At 33.4% G+C, this 26,464-nt stretch overlaps 1 long non-coding RNA gene across 1 annotated transcript in view; it reads right to left on the reverse strand.

Moving 5' to 3' along the window:
- Positions 1-15,296: 15,296 nt before the first annotated feature.
- The window catches only part of LOC145239979 (uncharacterized), a 15,866-nt gene continuing 4,698 nt past the window's right edge, over positions 15,297-26,464 (reverse strand). Inside the window, exons 2-4 of the long non-coding RNA XR_013862450.1 lie at positions 23,595-23,692; positions 16,940-18,071; positions 15,297-16,392 (exon numbers count right to left, since the gene is read on the reverse strand). This is a non-coding gene — a long non-coding RNA (uncharacterized LOC145239979). The remainder of the gene's footprint in view (positions 16,393-16,939; positions 18,072-23,594; positions 23,693-26,464) is intronic.

Consider the following 26,464-nt stretch of genomic DNA (forward strand, 5'->3'; position numbering starts at 1 on the left):
TGGCCAAGAAGTGGCTGATCACTTTATGTTAAATTTATATGGGAAACTGATGCCCATCTCTAAAATGCTATTTATTTATTTTCAAAATTTCTCTTTTCATATTATTCATTAAGGCCTTTTAAACATATTAGGCAAAAAAAAAGTAGATCTTCATTTTTTTTTTTTTTAGCCGTTAAACGACGCTGGGGTACCTTGTAAAAGTTGACCATTTTTACGTTAAGTCACCCCACAATTTTCTTTAAAATGACGACTTTTCAAGTTTTCGACTACACTGAATAGGAAAATCGCATTGAAATTTTGCAGAGACAAGTAGTTATCAAAATATAAAAACTGTATTATGCATTGTATTCTTTGGCGGGCATGTTTTTAAATTGCCACTTAACAGAAACAAAATGCACTTTTCTTATACTTCCCCCTTCCTCTTCCTCCCTGCCACCTAGCAGGAAAAAATCCGGCGCACCTGTACGATATACCTACTCACTAAAAATGGGTGCTTTACAATTTTTTAAAAACTGTTTTTAGTGATTATCATAGATTACAGACTTAAGTATCATATTAACTGAAAAAAATTGGAAAGAAATAAAATAAATTTAATGACTTTTAAGAAGGGGTTTTCTTTCTCGTTATATAAAGTTCCACTTCATTGTTCTCTGACTTACGGTTCATTTCTTTATCGAGATGTCACATAATTAGAACACCTTCTTATTAGTCATTAAATTTATTTTTGTTCATTTTTTTTTTCTGTTAATATGATATTTAAGTCTGTAATCTATGATAATCGTCGGAAAAAATTTTTTAGAAAAAGGTGAAAAACGCGCATTTTTAGGGAGTAGGCACTCTCGTACAGATCCACCAAAAATCCACTTTTCTGAGTCTGACACTGCTTCCTCAAAAAAAAAAAAAGGGCATTATTTTGTTACCATATCTCGATAACTACTTGTCTCTGCAAAATTTCAATATTATATTCGTATTCAGCATAGTTGAAAACTTAAAAGTCGTCATTTAAAGAAAATTGTAGTAAATAAAATAAAAGGAGAGAACATTCAAATTCAACACTCACCTTTAAAATTACTTTCAGTGGTTTTCGGGTATGCTGAAAACGAATATCACATGTAGATGATCGTTTCTCCATTCGTTGGGACCTGTTAGAGCGATCACGATATTCTGTTTGGAAATCCTCTCAATGCCCTCATAAAAGCCAAGTTTGACTGAGGACTCTTTCTCAGTTACATTTGCGTCAATCTCAATACCTTGGCTTCCTGTTGGGTCTTAGTTTTGCAACAAATTGTCACAAACTTCTGAGCAGAAAGATCGCCAGTCAACAGCGAAACGGCTGAAAATGCCTAAATTTTCCATTAACGTCTTGTCTTGTGATCCTACATAAGTGGCTAAAAAAATGAACATGCTTTGCTTCGCGCTACTGATATTGAAACGCACTATAAAATAACTTTATTTCTCCACAACCATCAATCGACAAATTTCTTTAAATTTTGACCTAATAAGGTTTTCGACTATGCTGAAGACGAAAATCTCATTTAAATTTTGCAGAAATAATAGTTTACAAAGTATAACGACCTGATACGCGTGCTAGGTGTCAGAAATTTCGTGAAAAATAGTGAATAATTCCACCCCGTTTTCCAAGCTTATAACTCCTCGAAAAATGTAATTAAAGCCCTAATATTTTTTTCAATTAAAGGAACAAGGACCACGGTTTCATTAAAAAAAAAAAACAACGCGTTTTTTTTTTTTTTTTTTTAAAAGGTTTTAAACTTCGGACTTTACAGGTAAATTTCTAAAAAACACTACGTTTTTTTTTTGTTTTAAATTTGAATATATTATTTATTGACCTTTTCTCTTCAATTTATGATATATAACACTTTGGTGAGTAAATTAATTATTTACTTTTTAATAGATATTTCAAAATGGGAGGCGTGAATTATTCTGTCTTTCCAAGCTTATAACTCCTCGAAAAATGTAATTCAATCCCTAATATTTTTTTCAATTAAAGGAACAAGGACCACGGTTTCATTAAAAAAAACAAAAAAAAAAAAACAAAAAAAAAAAACAACGTGTTTTAAAAAAAAAAAAGGTTTTAAACTTCGGACTTTACAGGTAAATTTCTAAAAAACACTACTTTTTTATGTTTCAAATTTGAATATATTATTTATTGACCTTTTCTCTTCAATTTGTGATATATAACACTTTAGTGAGTAAATTAATTATTTACTTTTTACTAGACACTTGAAAATGGGGGGGGGCGTGAAGTAAAAAAAAACGTTTGTCTAAAATATTATATTCGGTTTATTGGAAAGAGCATAAAATTTCACACTGACCCTGAAAATATCGTAAAAATAGAATCAATAGAAAAAGTTTGATAGATTTTTAAAGTTTAAAAATTGAAAAATATTGAGTTCGGAAAATTCATTATTGTTTTTTTTTTAAATAAAAAATATATTTCTATTACTTTTAAAACAACTTTAATAGTTTATTTTGGAAGTATAATCCATAAAGAAAATAAACAACCCACTTTTAAAAGAGAAATTACGAGTTTTTTATATTTTATTCGCAGTTTCGTGTTAGGTGTGTCAAAAATTCCTACAAAAACTCTGATACACCTACGCGTGCAGCACTATCAGAATTTTTGTAGGAATTTTTGACACCCCTAACACGAAACTGCGAATACAATATAAAAATCTCGTAATTTCTCTGTTAAAAGTGGGTTATTTATTTTCTTTATGGATTATACTTCCAAAATAAACTATTACAGTTGTTTTAAAAGTAATAAAAATATTTTTATTTTTTTTTTAAAACAGTAATGAATTTTCCGAACTCAATATTTTTCAATTTTTAAACTCAATATTTTTAAATTTTTAAATTTTAAAAATCTATCAAAATTTTTCTATTGATTCTATTTTTACGATATTTTCAGGGTCAGTGTGAAATTTTATGTTCTTTCCAATAAACCGAATATAATATTTTAGACAAACGTTTTTTTATTTTTATTCACGGTTCCCCCCCCCCCATCCCAATTGTTAAGTGTCTATTACAAAGTAAATACTTAATTTCGACCCGGATAAGTACATAATTATTTACTCACAAATTGAAGAGAAAAGGTCAATACATAATATATTCAAATTTAAAAAAAAACGGACATCGTGTTCTTGTAGAATTTTACCTGTAAAGTTTGAAGTTTAAAACCTTTTTTTAAACCACGTTATTTGTTTTTTCTTTTTTCTTTTTTTTTTTAATGGAACCTTGGTCCTTGCTCCTTTAATTGAAAAAAAATTAGGGCTTGAATTACATTTTTCGAGGAGTTATAAGCTTGGAAAGACAGGGGGTCGAATAATTCACGCCTCCAATTTTGTAAATGTCTAATAATAATTAATTTCGACTCGGATAAGTACATAATTATTTACTCACAAATTGAAGAGAAAAGGTCAATACATAATATATTCAAATTTAAAAAAAAACGGACATCGTGTTCTCGTCGAATTTTACCTGTAAAGTCCGAAGTTTAAAACCTTTTTAAAAAAAAAACGTTTTTTTTTTTTTTTTTTTTTTTTTAATGAAATCTTGGTCCTTGCTCCTTTAATTGAAAAAAAAAATTAGGGCTTGAATTGCATTTTTCGAGGAGTTATAAGCTTGGAAAGATGGGGTGGAATTATTCGCTATTTTCACAAAAAATTCTGATACTGCTACCGGCGTGCACTATAAACAAACTCACACACCGAATGCTTTTTCCAACTGACATCGCTTCATTTAAAATATCACTGACACTTTTTTACATTTTTTATCATAAGAATTTCTTTTTTTTTCCTTTACTTTCTTATATTTCATTAAAAAAACGTTGACAATTTTTTGCACAATTATCATAATTTTTTTTTGTTTTTATTTTTTTGGTTTTAAAATATTTTTCTGTTCGGAAAAAAACAACAAAAAAAAAAAAACTGGTTTGTTACTTACCGTGTTATTTGACCAAGATATCTTCATACCCGGAGTATGTGGAAAGTTTAAATGTGGTATTCATTTTTAACATACCAAAAATCAATAAAAGTCATGATTTTAAAGGTAAGTATTAATTTTGAATGTTCTCTCTTTTTATTTATTTATTTATCTTTTTTTTTTTTAATTTTTATCTTCTTGCAAACCAGAAATATTATGTTAAAATATTTAGATTCGCTTGCATTTGTATCCTTTATTATTTATCTTTTTGTTTTAGCAACAAACAAAAATAAAATAAACCATCAGAAAATTATATTGATGATTTAAAATTGGCGTACTTACTTTACACTCTCTTCGCCATGACGATGTATTGTATACACTTTTAAAAAATTTTTTGTGATGTTCACGATTCCCATGTGCGCCTCGGAAACACAAAGACTGACCGCTTGAATTTGTCTAGTTTTTTCGTCTCTGCGTGTTTTTGACTTTTTTTTTCCAAAAAGAATCCCATTCGCTGCCACCATGTTGTAACATAAAATGTTTTGTTGGCATACTTTGGACGATCGCATACATAGATATTAGTAACAGAGACATTAGTTGTAGCAAAATGTAGTAGGCAAAAACCAGGAACAAAGTAAGGCAAATAGTCAGTTTTGCCCTGCACCGCCCACCTCTAGAAGAGAGTGATTTCTTGGCTGTAATGACTGTAGAGAAAGAAGAAAAAGGTGACAGAAAAAAAGCAGAAGAAAATCGCTTCTCGCAGATTCGTGGTTCGTCGCAAAGAACAATCCAACCGCTAGAACCACCTACTCACAATCTGCGAAACACTTCCTGTCTACTTCCCAGCGTCCTGCCTTTATATATTTGCATAATGGCGCGAGAGTACATGCGATTCTGTGAGAATTGCATGGGGTCAATAAAAACCCATTGACGCCATTTTGGAACTCTCTTCCGCTCAGCCCGCAACACAACAACAGACGTATCCAAAGTAAGCCTTTTATTTCCCCCTATTTCGGTTATTGCCAATTCCGCTACACTCCCCCTAATCTCACGATCACAAACAGGGCAGAGGGGCAGTCATCTTTGTTGGGTACCTCTTCGAAGAATCGAGGTCAGCACTTCCTAATTGCCATCTTCCTCATTACCACCAGTCTGTTCCATTATCCCCTTTCGTGGTTCCATAGGTGGTGTTTCACAATCAGGGCAGGGGGGCAGTATCCGTCTTTTTTGGGTACTCCTTCATAAAGGTAAGAGGGGTGGTCCTTCTTCCGCTTCTTCAGTATGTGCATTATATGGCTCAAAATCCTCTCCATCGTCCTGCATCAAACTCTGTCCTTTCAGAAGACATCGTACCGTCTGAGTCTTCCTCTTCCTCCAATGTAACAACATAATGGCGAAGATACAGATCCTTCACATGGCGAGGCACACCGTCCAGCAAAATCGATTGAGGGCTGATTACCTTAGTCACCTCATCCTTGCTGAACCTCATGGTACATCGATTTTGCGGTCTTTTGACCCACACACAATCGCCAACCTGGTAAGAGCTGTTCTTGGGACCTGACGACGCAGTTGCAAGATTGGTTTCCTTTACTTAAACTTCGTAAATCCTGTTGGCAGGCGCAGTGAAGGGAGATACGTCGTCTCTGGGTGTGATGTTATACCAGTAGACAGCCTCCTGTATGGGACAGCGCATTCTAGCCGCTATTCGTTTCACTGTACAATGACATTGTTCCGCTATGCCATTCCTGGCTGGAGCGTATGCACAATGGAATCGCAAGTGAACTCCCCATTTATGTGGTATGGCCACAGTGTCTCATGGACCCATATATTTAGATATGCTCTCATGAGGTCCAGTAGAGACATGTTAGCACCTTTTTGTCTGTTGGCTATAAACACGTCTACGTAATGATTTAGCTCCTGGTAGCCCATCACCAGGCACATATTTGGCTTTGTTCTGCTGTATCACAGCCATCAGGGGAATTAGGCCTTGGGGGGGTCCCAATTTATCCTCTGGGTATGGCACAAGCCAACCATTATCTATCCAGGTGGAGAGCTCCTGCATGTATTCTTCACGGATTTCTGCCAGCACTTGATATTCTGACACTCGATTGTATAGTCTTTCAGGGGAGTGGTCCTCAGACCACTTCCACAATGCGGTCCACGTTCGGTTTTGATGGTCAAAGGTGGTAGTGAAATCCGGTTCATTAATAGAAATGGTTGCGCATTTAATAATTTTCCTGTCGCACTGATCCTGTAGGTTCAACAACGATACCTCCTAGAGCTTTTATGGCATCGATCCTTAGAAGTAAGTCAAACTGCAGCAGTTTGCCACGCACCACTAACACATCGATTCTGGCAGACACACCTTCATCAGTGGATACATAGACTGCTCACACACCGCAGCACGCATGGAATATTCCACCAATTGTTTTGTCATTCACATTTTTCTCCAAGACCGGCACCAGTCTGCATGTAAAATCGTCCTAGAGCATCCTGTATCAATAAGCACCAAACATTGCGTCCCGTCAACATGGATGCCTATCACCGGGAGTGTCGTGTTCACATTTTGGTGGGAAAGGAGACTGCCCCTTATGCGTCATCCCCTTGCTTGGTTCCCGAGTAGTTCCGAGCCCAGTGTCCACTCTAACCACACCAGTAACACTGTGTTCCACGTTTTTGACAGTCCTTGGCAAGGCGGCCTTTAACATAGCATTTAAAACAGGTCACACTAACAGGAATATTCTTGGCCCTGTTGCTGTTGAGTGAGTGTGTCGCCGCAACCATGTCCTGATTTTGTTCCCCAGTCATCGTCAAAATTCTCGCTCTCAACATTAGCTCTCCCATGATCAGGGCTTTGATGTTCGGCAATTGTTGAAGAGCATTTGAGATAACATCAGGGAACCCAGTGATGAAAGTCAATTTTGTGAGTCTCTCTAGGCCATCTCCTGTGAACCCGGCCAATCCAACCAATTGCCTGATTTTGTTGGCGTAAACATCCACACATTTGCCAGCCCATCTGACCATAGTTATTTTTCTGTATGATGCAAATGCGTTGTTGGTAAATGCCTCTTTTAATTGGGCCTCAATCTGGTCTATCATCTTTTGATCGTCCTCCTCCATTTCCATGTAGAGGGCCAATGCATCACCTTCCACATATAAAGGTAAGAGACTCACTATATCATCCACCTGCTGAAGTTGTGCGACAAGTCTCACTTTTTTCAGCCACGGTACAACATCTCCCTCGCCAGAGAACGGCTTGATGATATCACTGCTTATCTGCACCTTCGCCATAATCAGTCCGAAATAGCTTGTAACAAAATGTAGTAGGCAAAAATCAAGAAGAAATATAGGAAATAGTCAATTTCGCCCTACACTGCACACTTCTTGAGGAGAGGGATTTCTTGGCTGTAATGACCGCAAAGAAAGAAGAAGGAGACAGAAAAGAAAAAAAGAAAAAGAACAAAACTCGCTTCTTGCAGATTCATGGTTCGTCATAAAGTGCAATCCAATCACCAGAACCACCTACGCACAATCTGCAAAACACTTCCTGATTGCTTCCCAGCGTCCTGCTTTTATAGCGGCCGGGAATTATATATTTGCATAATTGCGTGAGAGCACACGCGATTCTGTAAGAATTGCATGGGGTCAACGCTGATAAAAATCCATGGACGCCATCTTAGAACTCTCTTCCGCTCGGCTTGCAACACAACAAGAGACATATCCGAGGTAAGCTCTTTATTCCTCCACATTTCGGTTATTGCCAATTCCGCTACAATATATTTTAAGACACCGCCATGTTGGTATTCTTTATTTTTTTAAAGTGGCGTGGGCTGGGGTTTCTACTAATCTTTATTTTACTTAGTAGAGAGGGAAGATCTAAGGGAAATAACTCATAATATGATAAGAAGCATAAAAATATCAATGCATAATACAGTTTTTTACATCTCGATAACTACTTGTCTCTGCAAAATTTCAATGCGATTTTCGTATTCAACAATCGAAAACATTAAAAAGTCATCATTTTAAATAAAATTGTGGAGGGTGATCTAATGTAAAAAATACCATTTTTTAAAATACTAATAACTATTAAATACTTAGTAATTAAGTGATTTTACAATAATTTCAACGTTTAAATTCTGTCAATATTTTATAGTAATAAAATCAATTTCCCTATCCAATCAAATGGGATTCTTACTACCGTTGTAACATGACTTATATCCCATTTTCTTCCTCATATTTCTGTTTTCCTAAACTGCAAGAGGGTCCCTTTTATTTTCTTGAATAAAAAAAACCTTGCTCGACGAGAACGCGACTGTTTTTGTTTTAATAATTATTTTTCATTCAAAAATAAATAAAAATTTCAATTGTTTAAAACATCAAAAAGAAGTTGATTAACATTAAAAAAAAAGCAAAGGAAAAAGAGAAATTTAATAAAGAAATTTCAACAAGTCTGAAGCATTGTCAAATCAATAATCTAAAATTGGTAGGAAAACAATTCATTACACTTTAACTAATGAACGGACATTTTTACACAAGGAACAAAATAATGATCGCACCGTTTTACTCAGTAATGTCAATGTGTCTTTCTCAGTAATTTTTTTTTCTCGGATCAGAGTAACCTCTTCCGCAAATTTGCTATTTTGTATATTAAATCACATACTCATAGAATATGTGATTTAATATACAAAAAGGAGTTCTACTCAAATCACACTGGCCAACACATCTTTTGCTATTTTGTATATTAAATCACATATTCATAGAATATGTGATTTAATATACAAAAAGGAGTTCTACTCAAATCACACTGGCCAACACATCTTTTGCTATTTTGTATATTAAATCACATATTCATAGAATATGTGATTTAATATACAAAAAGGAGTTCTACTCAAATCACACTGGCCAACACATCTTTTGCTATTTTGTATATTAAATCACATATTCATAGAATATGTGATTTAATATACAAAAAGGAGTTCTACTCAAATCACACTGGCCAACACATCTTTTGCTATTTTGTATATGAAATCACATATTCATAGAATATGTGATTTAATATACAAAAAGGAGTTCTACTCAAATCACACTGGCCAACACATCTTTTGCTATTTTGTATATGAAATCACATATTCATAGAATATGTGATTTAATATACAAAAAGGAGTTCTACTCAAATCACACTGGCCAACACATCTTTTGCTATTTTGTATATGAAATCACATATTCATAGAATATGTGATTTAATATACAAAAAGGAGTTCTACTCAAATCACACTGGCCAACACATCTTTTGCTATTTTGTATATGAAATCACATATTCATAGAATATGTGATTTAATATACAAAAAGGAGTTCTATCTAAATCACACTGGCCAACACATCTTTTGCTATTTTGTATATGAAATCACATATTCATAGAATATGTGATTTAATATACAAAAAGGAGTTCTACTCAAATCACACTGGCCAACACATCTTTTGCTATTTTGTATATGAAATCACATATTCATAGAATATGTGATTTAATATACAAAAAGGAGTTCTACTCAAATCACACTGGCCAACACATCTTTTGCTATTTTGTATATGAAATCACATATTCATAGAATATGTGATTTAATATACAAAAAGGAGTTCTACTCAAATCACACTGGCCAACACATCTTTTGCTATTTTGTATATGAAATCACATATTCATAGAATATGTGATTTAATATACAAAAAGGAGTTCTACTCAAATCACACTGGCCAACACATCTTTTGCTATTTTGTATATGAAATCACATATTCATAGAATATGTGATTTAATATACAAAAAGGAGTTCTACTCAAATCACACTGGCCAACACATCTTTTGCTATTTTGTATATGAAATCACATATTCATAGAATATGTGATTTAATATACAAAAAGGAGTTCTACTCAAATCACACTGGCCAACACATCTTTTGGTATCAAAGCTGATTTAGGCTAATTAGAGAGACGGATCTTTCTGTAAATCTTATTTTTTTCTCATCAGGTCAAGTTGTTGAAATATTTAGTATTTTATACGTTTTTTAGCTTTAAATTAGGTGTTCTGCTTCCCTCTTTTCAACTCATTATATCCCTTTAATTTACTCTCAACTAAAATGTTACTTTCTTCCCAATTTCCTCTTCGGTTAGTTTGTACTTTCTTTTTGCAACCACTAGCGACAAATCACGCATCTTTCTTCTTTATCCGCTGACACCCCGTTCGTCTTTTTCCATCTTTCCAAACACTTACTGAACTGATTATGTGTATTTACCACGACCACCGAGATATCTCGGTAGCTGTGGTATTACTATGATATCTCGTTACGTCATAAACTCCACGTGGCCAAGACATAACAGGAAGATCTACTATTGGCACAAATTTTGTTTATGTTCTGACATTTTTTCATGAAGGTAAGATTTTGAGGAACTTTGTTAAAATAAATAATTTATCTGTAAATAATAGCTGTCTAGCTTACTTGGAATCACCCTGAGCAATACATTAACGTTTTTTTTATTGCCATTTTTCCACAACACACTCTACTTTATAAGGGAATGCACCCTTAATTTTCACACTGAACTAGCTAATTATTTTTATTTTGGTCATTTCATCAGTCTGTACACGTTGATCACTCTTCTATCTAATTTAGACCGGATCTCATTTCCGATATCATGGTATTTTCCTTTGGGCGTAAGATATTTTCCTATGCGCGATATCAGCTGTTTATTTTCAGCCAACCTTTTGTCATAATCAAATAGAGGCGTCTAACCTATAGTGAACCGTTTACACCTGCTAAATTCGCTTTGTCTAGATAAAATACACAGGCACAGAACAATCTGTCTTCAGTAGCCCACACATGCATGGAGTAGGGCACACGCAAACAGTACATGACTAATTGATATGCATGCATTTCTTGTGACATCTGACATAGCCTTCCATTTGCTTCTCTTCTTTCTCTCTCCCGCTTGGCATCAAGTACTTCACACGTATAAATCCGCACGCTTCATAAGCATGCACTCGGAGAGCAGCAAACAATCTTACCAACAACAAGCAATTATTCATAAAAGTCAACAATACTATTGAACTTTAATAAACATTCAGTACACACATTTTTACACAATAAAACTTGCAGTTTATCTTCACCTGTTCGTGTACACCAACAAATGTTTTCATGTTCTCTTGCTTGTATGAATAAATGTTTGGTGTATATTTTGTAATTGTAATTTCTGGTTATAATTAATTACAGTCGGAGTTATTGAACATGTTCTTATTTCTTAACCGATCGCTATACCTCGATCCCAACAAATCAAAACTCAATGACTCTAACATCTGTAGCAGCCGACGCTCGTTGTAGCAGGCAGAGACTACTTCATACGACTTCGAGATTTGAAATCCATTTCTCCCTGGTTTTTCCAATCACATGACCAAGTCTCAATCACATGACCAAGATATAAAAGGCGAAATCACGAACCTTTAATCCTCTTTCTCGCTGCTTTGCCCAGAAGCACACATCGTGAGTACTACAAGCTAAAAATGGCTCTCTTCTAACTACCATTTATTTCCACGTGTTATACCCACACAGACTTTATCATTCTTTAGTGGGGTAGTTGTACCCCAGCTAATTATTTATCTTTTAGAACCCTCGATAAAAAACGACAAACTCCTTTTAACATTGAACCTTTGCAAGTCTTTATTCAACGAGATAATAGTGGTGGAGCTCGAAGTTCTTGAGTCAGGTCCACGTCGGTCTGTTGGTGCTGGGCGAGGAGGAGAGGAAGGTGTGTCTTCGCTCGCGGCTCTGTGCTGATTGTTGGATGTCCCCTCCACTCCTTTTGGGGACAGCAGGATCAATGCACCCTGCCTGTCGATTGGCCAGTCTATGGCCGAAGAACTTACAGGGAAGCATTGATCCGCCAGAGAGTATAGTTCATTAGGGGGGGTTGCTACAATTCTACAGGACTACTCTCGTCGACACACACACTCTCGACAACACGTCAACACACTGAATACCTTTACCCTTTCTTCCTCCCCTAACCGGTCTCCTTCTTACCAACAGCTGCTACCTATAAACACGTGTAAACGGAATTGAACTGTTCTCTTCTTAAACCAGCCGGCATGATATTAATTCTATCTCTACACAAGAACACCTTCAATCTACTCACCCTTTTCTCTCTTCAACAACTATCAAAGCTACTAACGAAAATAACAAATAAAGTTTGTTTATAAAATGTTAAAATGTGACTTCCTTTCGTTGTCTTCATTATCAACTAAAACGTCTCTTTTCCTTGGCTGTTACTAACAACTAATATTCCAGCCATTCATCTCATCAATAATTTATATTCCTTTATTCATACTATGTTTAGGAATTAAAACTAAAAAACCTTACCTTCAATATTTACAGTGGCTAGCCCCCCTAAATATACAAGATACTCTCTATCGTAGTGACAACATGGTACACTACTATACTATATTAATGTTTAGGGCCATATTTCATTTCTTACGTCATGGCGGTTTTTTTATTTCATTCTCCTTCTTTCTTATCTTCTTATTATATTATTGCCGGGCAACGTCAGATGTACAAATTTACATACACCTAAGAAAGTTAGTAAGGACTGAGTCTGTAATGGGTGGCTGGGAGGGATGGTTGACAGAGAGGATGGCACACCGTAGGAGCAAGATCAATAATTAAGATGTAAAGAGGACTGTATCAGCATCAAACCATTCCAAGATGGCAACAATATTCTTGAATAATGGTTGCCTAAATAAAGCCGAGGTCTTTTGCAGCTTTTTCCGTTTAATTAGACCAAAGAGAGGCCATGTGTGTTCCCTAATTGGCTGAATAGAATAATATCAGTTCCTTTTGTTTTGCTGACAAGAAGCAAAGATTTGTATTCCGCCCCTTAATTGCTCTTACATGTGAACATAAACCAGATAAAGTGTTTTATGACATTTTGAAAACTATTAGGTTAAGAAGGAAGTTTTGCAAGATTTTTAATTTCGATTTCAATTGATAGATTTTCAGATAAGTTTTCGTATTAATACTTGTACTTTATATATAATTTTAAATAAGTTTTTTGCTCTATCTAATCGTTTCAATTACAATCGTTTTACAACAATTATGTCTTTTTTTTCAGACCATTGAAAACAAAATAGAAAAAAGCAAATTCGCACAATTTTCTTATTTCAATTCAAGCTAGACCGAAAAACTGCTGAAACATCTCGCGATATCAACAAAGCGTTTGACCTAGGAACCACTATATAACACACAGTAAAAAGGTGGTTTAAGAACGCCCAGTAGCAGTTGCTGGTTCAAATGCTTCAGTAATTTAGCTATATGCTTCAGCAGCTTTTCAGCCTAATTCTGCCACCATAATATTTTTGCCTTTATTCAAAAATATAATGGATGAGACTAGTCACAGACCACCAAACAGTCAACATGAGCTTCTTTTGGTGCAATTCTGGCTTTGGGACGTGTCGTGGAACTTTGTCAGCATCTAACCACTGAACTGAGCATCGTAGGTTGTTGTAAAGTCCCAATTATCCTCACAAGTTAAAACCCGGTCGAGAAACAGGCCGTTCTTTTAGTGTAAAAGAAGGGAAGATGACACTTCACAACGGCGTTTCATTTGGTTGTCATTCGTTTTCAAAATCTCACTAAATTGAGGGAATGTATCAGAAACCTAAACAACACTCAGCAGAAGTAAAAAAAAAATAGGCCCAATTCTCCTCTACGACAATGCCCGAACACATGTTGCTAAACCGACCCTGCAGAAGTTAAACAAATTGGGTTATAAAACTTTGCCTCATCTTCCAAACTTTCAAGAGCTCTCACCTGCTTCCTTTTCAAGCACCTCAACAACTTTGTTGCAAAACCTAAGCGATATCTTCAGTGACTTCCTCGCTACCAGAACAAAAGATTTTTTATGTAACTGGCATGAATACATTGATTTTTCATTGGCAAAGGTGTGTTCATTCTTAGTTGATCTGAATCGAGATCGGATAATCCTGAAAACAAATTAGTGTATTATTGCACTACATAACATAATACATTCACTCTTACCTTTTAATCTAAAATTATACGTTGACCCTTAATTTCTCCCACTTTACTCTCTATCTGTTTTTTTTAATATTTGAATTAATATCCACCGTGCTACCCTCGATGGTACAACAAATACGCTAAATACATCACAATTTACATGTTTGAATAAATATTTTACATGCATTACAAACAATTTTCGAGACATTTCAGTCAAAAACTGGAAAAATATATGTAATACAGACAAATAACAATTTAAACATTTCCAACCTTTCCAATACCGAGAAAGAATTTCCTTTTCTGTTCAGAAAACTGTCTTCTGTTTGAAAGCAACGAAGTTAAATTATATCACCAGTCCTAATATCTTTTGTGTAAATTTGTCCTACGTTTTAACTAAACTCACTACGTGTATTACCAAATTATCTTCTTATGTCATTAACTTTAGAAAACCAAGACACAAATCAGATGGTCTAACTTATTTTATTCTATTTCTAAAAGTACCAGGATTATTTTTTATGCATGATTTCTATTTTTCTTCATGTGTGTTTGTATTAATTTTTTCTCTATTTTGTTTTCTTCACAACCCATTTAACATATATAATTTTTCTCATATTTTAACTTAAAATTGATACAATTTCAAAAAATTAATGGGCCCGACCTTTCTCCTTTTAAACTATATGTTAGCTGCGTAGTAATCCATTCCTGGACTAAGATATACAGTAGTTCTTGTATGTATGTATGTATGTATATATGTATGTATGTATGTATGTCAGGTCATGTCATATGCTACTGGTACCATGTAACCCAGTACTACCTGCCTGATGGTCGGGTCACCAGCCACTAAACTGGTTCCCCCACCAGACTTGTTTGGTGAGGAGGGCGGCTAGTCTCCCTGAAGGATTAAAAACAAGACCTTCCAAAGGGCGAATGAACTCTTTTTCTGGGTCAATGGCCAACTAGCACCGTGTATATTTGTGTGTGTGTATATGTGTATTGGGATGGAGAGGGCTGCCGTAAGCTGTGGTGAACGCAACCTTTCTAGGAGAAGCAAATCTCTGATTTAAAAAACCATAAAGCAGAAGACCAGTACCCGCATTAAGCTGGTCTGCAGTTTAATTTGTTGCTGGTTATCTTGCTCTTGCTTGTTGCTGGATCTCAACATTTTGAACCGAGAGAGAGACTTAGCTGTCGTACAAAGCTAAGACTCTGTAACATCATCTTTGTATAGATACTCCCTCGGGTATTTGGGCTCATGGATTTTGAATGTCTGAGGAAGTGGCACTCGTCTGACAAGACGTTGCAATCATCATGTATGTATGTATGTATTCGTTTAACATATAAAATATACCTCTTTCCGTTGTATCTTCATCTCTTCTCTCTGTTCATCTCCCTCTGAAGAGAAACCAAACAATTTGATATCATTTTATTCTTGACTTCTCAGCATAATATTCCACATTATGCTAAAGTCGCATTGCTCTCAGCTTCCAAAACGTGGAGACAATCTCTTTCGTGTTAACTTGTCCCACGTTTTTAGTCTTCTATTTCTTCCCAAATTCTGCCTAAACTCATTATGCATATTATCAAGCTATTTCGTTATGTCATTAACTCCACATAAAACAAAGTCATTTCATAGAATAATACAATTACAGTATCGATAGAGAAATGTAATTGTTAACGTTTACTTTTTTGAAAAACATTGTGTGAAAAGTTTATTTCAAATTCCAAGGAATAACATTGGCAAACTGGCATCATGGGAGTACAACTGATGGTGATGGTGGTCTAGGTGATTGTGGTGGTGGTTCAGGTGATGGTGTCCTGTTAGGTGATATAGATTCCTGGGTCAGTGGTTGTGGGGTTCCCAGCAGAGAGTTTGTGAGGACAGGTGTTATGTCAGTCAGAAACTCCAGAGGCACAGGAGTTCCAGGAGAGCTGGGCATATGCTGAAACAGCTGGATGGGTTCTGACGGTGAAGTTTGTGGTTGTGGTTTAATTTGTTGGAGTAGCTCTATTGTGGGCATTTTTATTGGGTTTTTACAGGGGACATCTGTTGCTCACCAAAAAAACTGTTATTTTTGAAGACATGTAGTCTAGTCCTCTTGTGGTAAACATTTTGAGGCTGTTATAACACTTTGTTGTTATCTTACTTGGAGGGAGGTTGGCTCTTCCAGGATAAAAATGAAAAAAAAGATCCCCTCCAAGTTGCTGTTCTGTCTTTTTGTCTTTGATGCTTTAGTTTTGCATAATCTGTTGCCCATATCAATGTCAACCTCCCTTCCCTTTTCCCATACCACCTCCTATCTTCATATTGTCTCCTCATCCTTTACCTTATAGTTATCTTCTTCTGCGGTTTACAGAGCCTCATGTCTAATGAGATCTACTTCCTCTTGTGGCATATATGTTTTACCTTTTTTTATTTATTTTACTTCAGTAAGTATTAAGAGATCAAGGGGCTCCCTCCTGGAGCTAACACTTGATTCTGTTATGATTTAAATTTATATCCGAGGGCTCTTTTAAGAATAGATGCTGTTCCCTTTATGGCTGCTATTTGTATTTCGTTACAGCTTGGTCTTCCAGGGATTGCTTCTAAGTATTTAGGAAGATTCTTTTTTATTAACCCAGTTGCTCCTATCACAACCGGTATAATGTTTATTTCTTTCAGAGACCATGTCGTTTTTAGATCATTTTTTAGGTCCTGATATTTTGTTTTTTTTTCCCGTTCAGCTCTGTTAAGGCCAAAATCATTTGGGACTGTAACATCGATAATGAGTGCAGTTCTTTCAGGCTTGTTCCATATTACAATATCTGGCTTGATGGCCTTGTCTTTTATGTATCTGCCCGCCTGTATGTATTTGTCATAGAACACGGTCACTTTTCCATTTGATGTTATTGGTGGTGGTTCATGTTCCCAGATGTTCGTCGCTCTGTCAAGCTGCATCTCTCCACATCTTTACCCAGTGTGTGTTTTCATATGTCTCACTAAATTAGATTTTACAGAAAAAGAATATCCACACACTTCACAAGAGTGTGGCTTCTCCTTACTGTGGGTTCTCATATGTTGCACTAAGTTTGACTTAATGGAACAAGAATAGTCACACACTTCACAAGTATGTGGTTTTTCCTCAGTGTGTGTTCTTATATGCCTCACTAACTGTGATTTTTGAGAAAAAGAATATCCACACACTTCACAGGAATGTGGCTTCTCCCCAGTGTGAGTTCTCATATGTTGTACTAAATATGATTTTACAGAAAAACAATATCCACACACTTCGCAGGAATGTGGTTTTTCCCCAGTGTGAATTCTTATATGTTTCACTAAATTTGATTTTTGGGAACAAGAATATCCACACACTTGACAAAAATATGGCTTTTCTCCAGTATGAGTTTTCATGTGGGCCACTAAATATGATTTTTCAGAACATGAATATCCACACACTTCACAAGAATGTAGCTTTTCCTCAATATGAGTTCTCATATGTCTCACTAAAGATGATTTTGCAGAGCAAGAATATCCACACACTTCACAAGAATGGGGCTTTTCTCCAGTGTGAGTTCTCATATGTCTCGCTAAAGTTGATTTTGCAGAAAACGAATATTTACATAGTTCACAAAAATGTGACTTTTCTCCAGTATGTGTTCTCATATGCGTCACTAAATTTGATTTTTGAGAATAGGAATATCCACATATTTTACAAGAATATGGTTTTTCTCCAGTGTGCCTTCTCATATGTTTCACTATGATTGATTTTTTGGTGCAAGAATACCCACAGACTTCACAAGAATGTAACTTTTGTCCCTTCTGCATATTTCATTACAATGTATCCCGAAACAATACAAATGTCAAAACAAGGATATGGGATTTTTATGCCAAGAGAAACAAAATAATATCACATTTATTTGTTGTTGCATGTATGACAGATATTTCTTAGATCAATAGTTAAAGTATTGTCTTTTGCAAAGCAACATAGTTTAAAAATTATTAAGAAAATAAATCTTGTCTTCAAAAAAGGCAATAATTGTCTATAGAACGATGTTTAAAGAAAATGATGATCAATTAAAATTCAACAATCGATCAAGCAGCAACATCTGTAAATAAAAATAAATCAAATTGAATATTTTAATAACGTCGTTCACATATTTATATTGTTTGTTGTCGTAAATATTATTGCATTGAACTCACAGCATTTAGATTAATTCGATACAGATATTGCTTAGACTATAGTTCAGAGGCAATTATACTTAGAATTTATTTAGTATTTTCACAGAGACATATATATATATGTGTGTATTTATATATGTGTATGTGTGTGTGTATCATGGACTTTAATATACTGTTAGCGATTGTTATTATGATAATGTCCATAGGTTCAGCAAAAAGTTTTCCCTGCATGCAGTTATATCTGCCTTCAACATATACTTGATATACGAATCTGCATAATTTTCGTAAGCATCAAAAGCTTCTTAGTGCCCCAAAAGAGAGACTGATTTGCTTAGAAAGGATACAGTAAAACCTCATATTTGTTAAGTGTTTCTTATTTTTCTCTCATATGTTTTTCAGTTTGTAATCCTATTATTACTATTTATTTGATAAGAAATTTCTGTTTACCCCTACTTCATCTGAATGTAGACATTAATAGTCACTACAGGTGTTTAACATATCAGCGAGTTAATGTTTTTTATCTTCAAGTATAGGTAGGAACAAATTTTTAATTTAATAATTATCAAATACATAAATACTTTAATATTAACAAGGCTGCTTCAAGGAAAATGGGTTTCTCTAATCTGCTAGAAAATTACTTAAAGTATCCTACACGGGTGCAAAACTCACATTGCTGCCATGTATTTAAGGATTTAATAATCTTCCTCTTAGACAGGATGCAAAAAAATCTCAAAGCTGACATGTAGCAAAATCTAGCTTCTTCTTTTTTTCTTGATACTCGGATGAAAAGAGTAAAAAATAGTATCTATAATTGGTTTATTTTTTATCTGTTCACCTTGAATTCATCTAAACGTTTAAATTATTTTTAACTACAGGCATGTAATTTATCAGCATGTTTAATGTTATATTTGATAAGATTTAATTTTAAAATAACTAATAACCGATAATAACTCAAACCTATAATCAACAGATAACCATATTTCTACAGATTTTAAGTAAAATTTTTTTTTTCAGTATTTTGTTTTTATTTTTCCTTTCATGTTTTTAAGTACAGTCAACAGTAACCGAATCCATAATTCAATCAACTTCCGCTCAAATGTGAAACATTTTATTAGAATACAATATTCATAATTATTCAATTTATTATTTTAAACTAACTTTCCTGTAAGATAAGAATATTAATAAATGGTAAAATTGTCAGAATTTGCAATCAATCTTTTATTACTAAGTTCTTTTCTATTTTTTAAAGAATAAATTTTTTTATAGTTCTTAGTTCATTGTTAACCGAATCCATAATTCAATCAACTTCCGAAACATTTTATTAGAATACAATATTCATATTTATTCAATTTATTATTTAAAACTAACTTAAGATATACAAGTGTTGGGTAAGTGAAGCTCCAATACAATTTTGTTGAGCTTTGAACTTATCCCGATAAGTCTCCTCTTAAAGAATTGATTTTACTCTCTTCCTTTAACTTCCCCATTTATTTATTTATATATATAATGTATACTCAAGCAAACATTAAATACAACGGAGATACTTTATGATTCTTTTCTTTATTTTTCGATTTTCTGTATGATTTTTTTTATATCAAAATCGAAAATATTAATGAAAGTTCCATAGTTATCACAAGTGCTTTCAATTCAACTGCGAATCATCTTCAAAAATTTAATTTTATAAGCTAAAAATAAAAGTATATATATAAAAATAGGTAATTTGATGTTATTGGCTTTTATTCGCATCTGTAAGATAAGCATATTAATAAATGGTAAAATTGTCAGAATTTGCAATCAATCTTTTATTACTAAGTTCTTTTCTATTTTTTAAAGAATAATTTTTTTTATAGTTCTTAGTTTATTGTTATATATTCCTTTTATGAAATCGCCGGGCAACACCGTGTATAAAGCATTTATTCAGTTTTTGGTTTGTATATCTATTTAATTGTCTATCCATCTAGCAAAGAAACAATAGATTATTCGTGGAAACAATAAGGAGCAAACGTGCAGGTGCAGAAACGGTCAAGGGGTCATGATGTGACATGAATCAAACTCTGTAACCAATTGAGTTTCACCGGAAGGTAAGCAAACAGGAACCAGATCTGACATATCAAGGGTTTCGAGTTGAAGAAGCAAAGTTAATTTTAGTGAGTTTGGTCTGAGATACAGTAGAGAAAAGATTGGCTAAACAGGCTCCCGATAGGATGGGGGGACGACGATTTCCAAATGGATGCAGAGAAACCACAAGCCAAAGACTGCTGTTCACTTTAGTTCTGCCGTGACAAACTGTCTGGGAGTGAATAAAAATATATATAAAAACTTACAGTGTTTGTGTCAATTTTGCATGCTTTAGCTCCCCAAAATGTTTGACGAATCTCCCAGAGGCACCAGCAGAAGACAGGTATCTTATGTTGTGTATTATAAATGTACTGTGACCTATATGTTCTGAAAAACACACCCACAGTCAGAGACTAGAATTAAACAAGACCGTTAAAAAGAGTTAAAGAAGTACACAAGTAGATAAGTAACATACATTTCACATATTTACTCATATGATTGCCTTCGTAATTTATAAAAAATGAAGATGAAGTTTCTGCTTACAACCAGCATGCTACCGACTGTAAAGGATGGATTGTAGGATTCAACTTTTTCTGAGGATTATTACAGCTAATGCATTATAAGCCTAGCACATGAACATTGTACTGGAATGTTGCTATCAATTTTGCATGCAGTTCATATTGTGAAAATTACGACGATATTGGCATAAAATTAGCAATGGAGTATGAAGTGCACAGTGGATAGAGCAGCGTCTTTAATAAAGGTGTTGCATTATTGTAAGATGGGTGTAACTTTTCAATGGTCCTGAATATTTAATCAAGAGATGTTCATGAGATCTTAACCTATGAGTACAATTGTTTGTATTTCTCTCATACTTCGTTCACTAGGTAATTAATTTTTTTTTGCATAAGTCCCCAGTGCAAGTTCTCATGTTTCACTAAATCATATTTAGCAAAAGAAGTACATTCCCACAATTCACAATAATGTTATCTATTTCCAAAGAACAAAAATATCTGCACACTTCATATGAATGATCAGCTAGTAAAGACAGTTCATACCAGGTTTCAGTAGACTGTCCAGCCCGCTGATAGCACTAACAAAGGAGTATGCCTTATATAATTGAGAGAGAAATGCCCTAAAAACCAGCTGACCACTATTACCTCATCGGCATAACTAGTTTTAAGCCATCCAATAGTCCTGTATAAGGACACGAGTAATACATGTATTGGGGTGGTGTTAACATAGCCTTGTCTGGAAATTATTCAGTGTTCAACAATAACACAAGATGTTTGTGAGAGTGAGATGGCAGATTAAGAGGGTACAGAAAAAGAGGAATACTGGATTAACAAGTATAGGTAAGAGAAAGTGTTCTCGGTAGGTGACTCCATCTATTATAAAATTAAAAACACAGTAGATCAAGTTAGACTAGAGGTGAACATCTTATTAATGGGTGATGGAAAGAACATTAACTTCTCATGAATGATTTTGGATCAAATAGTAAAGAAATTAAAAAGGGTACATGTCATCGATAAAAAGTTAGCCAAGCTTGACCTGGACGGTAGGTCACTCTTCCAAAACAGGAGAGGAAACCAAGAAAGGCAATCTTAGTTGGATCTTTGGAAATTATGTCATATGATGAGGAAGAAGAATAAAATAAGAGTCAGCTCATCAAGATGTAATCGTGATGACACATGCCATTAGCGATTAAAAAATGATGAACGAAACTGTTGAGTTTGAAGGATGAGACAAGCAAATTAATAAGAACTCCAAGCTAAAATCAATTTAGGACCGATAAGAGCCCTAAGGAACAAAGAACAGGCAAAAAAGGGAAAAATGGATCCCATAGAACCAGGAAGAGAAAACGAAGGTGGTAGCTCCTGGGAGGAAAAAGATCTATTTAGCACAGCTTAACATGATTGAGCATCACTAAAAAAAACAAAAACAAGGACAATAAAACCACATCATACATCCTTGTGTGACACTTGATTATATCAAAAATATTCGATAAGACGACTAAAGCTTTTTTATTATTATGAAACAATATCATATAGTTTGACATATCAGAAACCTGTTCAATAGTGTCTCTTAGGTCTACAAAATCTATAAATTTCTTATTCTTCTCTCATAAATTCTCATAAACCTGCTATAGCACAAATATCATGCAAATGATTCCAAAGTGTCCGGGAAACCCACTTTGTAACTCAGGGTGAATTTTATCAATAAAGTGTTTCATGGTTCTATTGGATATCACACGCGCCCATATTTTAAGATATAAAAATTCCACAATTATTAAAACACGCCTGTTTGTTAGCTTGTTTTTTTTTAAGGTAGTTTATCAGTGTCACTTGTAAATAATGGATTCCAGAATAAAAAGTCTCATCTTTAGTTTCAGAAAAATTCAGGGTGTTTTTGCATTCCACTTGTGAATCATGTGGCAAATAACCAAAGAACTTTTTTGTCTTTAACATGATGTTGGTCGTTAAGGACAAGGAGATGGAGTGGAGGGTGCTGGATAATCTCTGTTAACGGAATTTTATTAATATATTATAAGAAGTGGAGAACAAATTATTTAGGAGAGAAACCAGTGCTTTGAATAGAAGTGTTCCCAAGGTGTTGCCATATTGCAAAATGACTTCAGCAACACTATCTTTATTCAACAAGTCCTAAGAATTCACACTGTCATAAATTATACTTTTTGCTATTTTTACAGCAAACCAATCAAATTCAGGTTATGCCACTGGGAATTGTGTTTTATCACATACTTTGTTTTTGCTGAAATATATTGGAATTTAAATTGGTGACACTAGTTTTAATGATTTTTAAGAGTTTTTTTCAAAAGAATAATATAGGATTTTTGGATTGTTGAATCTAAATTTAAAATTAATTTATTTTTTGAGAGTAAATATTTGTTGTTTGGCATTTAATATAGCTACGCTTTACTTACATCATTTCTTTTAATATATACCTGCATAGATCTCCTCTTTACAATTTATTTTTTGACATCACTTAAGCGTTTGCCTTTTAACGCTGAACTAAAACGTGTAATAACTGTAAATTTTTCTAAAACTTGCAAACAGATTTTTCCTATTCTTTAAGAAAAATTACTCTGAATACATCATTCAAAAGCATAATATTGTTTAAAACGTTTTCATATTTTGCAGAAAATATTTGATTGAACTTTTTATGAGTTCAAAGCTTATGAATCTAATGAGAAAAAGAAACAATCAGACTTTTAACTTTTCTAAAATTTGCAAACATATAGAAACATTAAATCCTTCAAAAAGATTTCAACCTTTCTTAATACTGCTTAAAAGTGTTTTTTTTATATTTTGCAGAAAATATTTGAAGCAACATTTTATTAATTATTATTATTAATTCAAAAGTTAACTTACCTGTCTGGTGAGAAAAGGCCAATTTTGGAAACATTTGAGCATCTAGGACTTGCATTCGTTAGTTGAACATAGAAACACTTTCATGTTTAAGACTTGTGCTGAAAAGGGAAAATGTGGTAATAATTCTTTTCTATATAAGTAAATATAAGAGAAAGATAGACAGCAACATCTGGAGAGCTTGTTACTTAATAAGTTTATTGCTAACTAAAACTTAGAACAATTAAACTGAATTTTTGTCAAGCATAACTGAATTCCCATACTGTTATATTTTGTTAAGTATATATATAAATTTTGAATTTTATTTTCATTACAATAATTCATTGATCATAATTAAAATGTTTCCTTTTTCCAAATTTCAAAGAAATAATTTGAACACATTTTTAGAATGGCTTTCATTTCCGTGACTGAATCAGGATTCACTAGTGATAGTAAGGACTTAATACATTAATACTGAATTATGTGATTGTCAATTTATTAGAAAGACCATATTATTGATTATTTGATTTAGTCAACTGTTGTTATAATAAGGTTTATTTTTTAATCTAAGAAAATATATACTGAACAAGTCACTTAAAATTCGACAGAAATCAATATATTTGTAATGTACATAAAATTCAAAATTTTATGTGAAAGAAATCAAATTCAACAGAAATATTTGATGACCTTGATTTTTGTATTTGTTAAAAACACAATTCAGTTTCATAATTCACCGTTGACTGTCGATCACATTCTCAAACAGAAGTAGCAATTATGTTAGTTATGCAATTGCATCCAAACTAAGTATATGTATGTTGCTCTACAAGTAGTTTAGAATTTTATAAATTGAAACAGAGATGAAAGGTAATTTACTCTTAAAATAAAATTTATACCTTTATAAAAATAGACTAAATAAAAATTGTTTATATAAAAGCTTCCCCATTCATGCCACACAAGAAATGTTACCTTTATGCAAAAAGTAAAAAAATATACATATATATATATATATATATATATATATATATATATATATATATATATATATATATATATTTATATATATATATTTAGTAGAAATGGTAATTAATTAAAACTGAAGAAAGTGCTCAATACTGTTGTAAAGCAAATGTGCGTTTTATTTTTTATTACTGTATCTTTCTGTTAAGTTACATTATTGTTTCAGCTACCCGGCCGTTTTTTTTTTGGCCGTCTGTAGCTTCCTCAGACTTAAAGTCTGAGGCGTCTGTAGCTACAGACGGCCAAAAAAAAACTTTAAGTCTGAGGAAGCTACAGACGGCCCAAAAAAAACGGCCGGGTAGCTGAAACAATAATGTAACTTAACAGAAAGATACGGTAATAAAAAATAAAACGTATATATATATATATATATATATATATATATATATATATATATATATATATTCTGGTCAATTTTTACAATCTAACAGTGTAGATTATCTCCTATAAAATTTTACTTTTTATTTTACTATTTTGTTTCAACAACCTTAAAAATATACACAAAGAAGAAACTAAGAATAGTAAATAACTTAAAATTAAGTGTAATACGAATTTTTTTCATGGCCAGTTAGCAGCCAACAAGACAATGAATAGTTTACAGTTTCCAATTATTGTGGTTGGTTGAATAGGTGACTTATATTCGTTTTTGCTTAACGGTTAACAATGTATGGGCTCTACTCCCCCTAAAAAAAGAAAAAAATCTACATGGGCACACTCTTCTGTCATAAAAATTAGAAACTGCAAAAGATTACATGTAACATGAAGTGGGTGTTCATTTTACAATAAATTTATATTGTTAAATAAACACTCACTCTAAAACCTTAATTATTTATCTTTTATCAATTCCTTCTTTGCGCATATTTTTTTGTATCTTTTGAAACGTAACAGCAGAAAAAAAGTAGATCTGGAATTCTTTAGTGGTTAAACTACTATGGGTATGATTGCAAAGATTTACCAATATTTTTTTCTACATTAAGTTTTTACTAATTGGTGGTGGCCAATAAATGGGTACTCATTTTATGTAAATATTATAAAAGCAAGTTATCCCCATTCCAAAATGTTTGATAAAACATCAAAATCAAGCATCATTGACATAATAGTTAAGTGTTGACAGAAAAAGATTGTTTTTTTAAAACAATGTGTCATGTGGACATGAAAGTGAGACTAACATTAGCTCTTGACATAAGAGGGTTTGCTTTTTTCTGTAACGACATTTGTGGGGAGTGGGTTTTCCTTCTTTGTCTTTCTTTACGGAAGCCTGGACTTTGAGCTGTTGTTGTTTTCACCAGAAACTGTGTCCTTCTTACCGAGAACTGAGACTTTTTGTATCTAACAGAAAGTGATTCCATCGAATTGTTCAGCATTCAATGTGTTGAAACTAAATTGTTTTGAGTAACCTGTTTTGGAATTGAGGAGTCTTTCTTTTCCAGAAGTAGATGGTGCCAGGCTTACCTGTTTTATTCCTATGATTTGTTCCCGATTTTACACACAATTAAGACAATTAAATTTAGAAAAAGCAGTGCTCAGTCTAACAATTCGGCTAACTTCGAATTATTATTGTGTTTATAGTAAACATTATTATTTTATCAGAAATCACAAAAGCTTTACACATTTTAAGCACATTTTTAACAAATACTAAAATGTCAAATTTAATGTTATATTTTAGAAGATTTTTTTAATCAGACATGCATACTAGTTTCTATTTAGGTCTGTTATAATGCATGACTATTTTTTTTTATTATTATTGGATTGCAAAAACAAGAAGCTTATTTTAATGTTTAAGAATATTTTAAAATTTATTGAATGGAATTTTTTAAGTGTAAAAATAAAAGAGAATCTGATAAAACTTGTGGAGGATGCTCTGTTTTACGGTAGTT

The sequence above is a fragment of the Euprymna scolopes genome, chromosome 19 (genome assembly GCF_053919585.1).
Source record: "Euprymna scolopes isolate OS-2025 chromosome 19, ASM5391958v1, whole genome shotgun sequence".
Lineage (NCBI taxonomy): Eukaryota > Metazoa > Mollusca > Cephalopoda > Sepiida > Sepiolidae > Euprymna > Euprymna scolopes.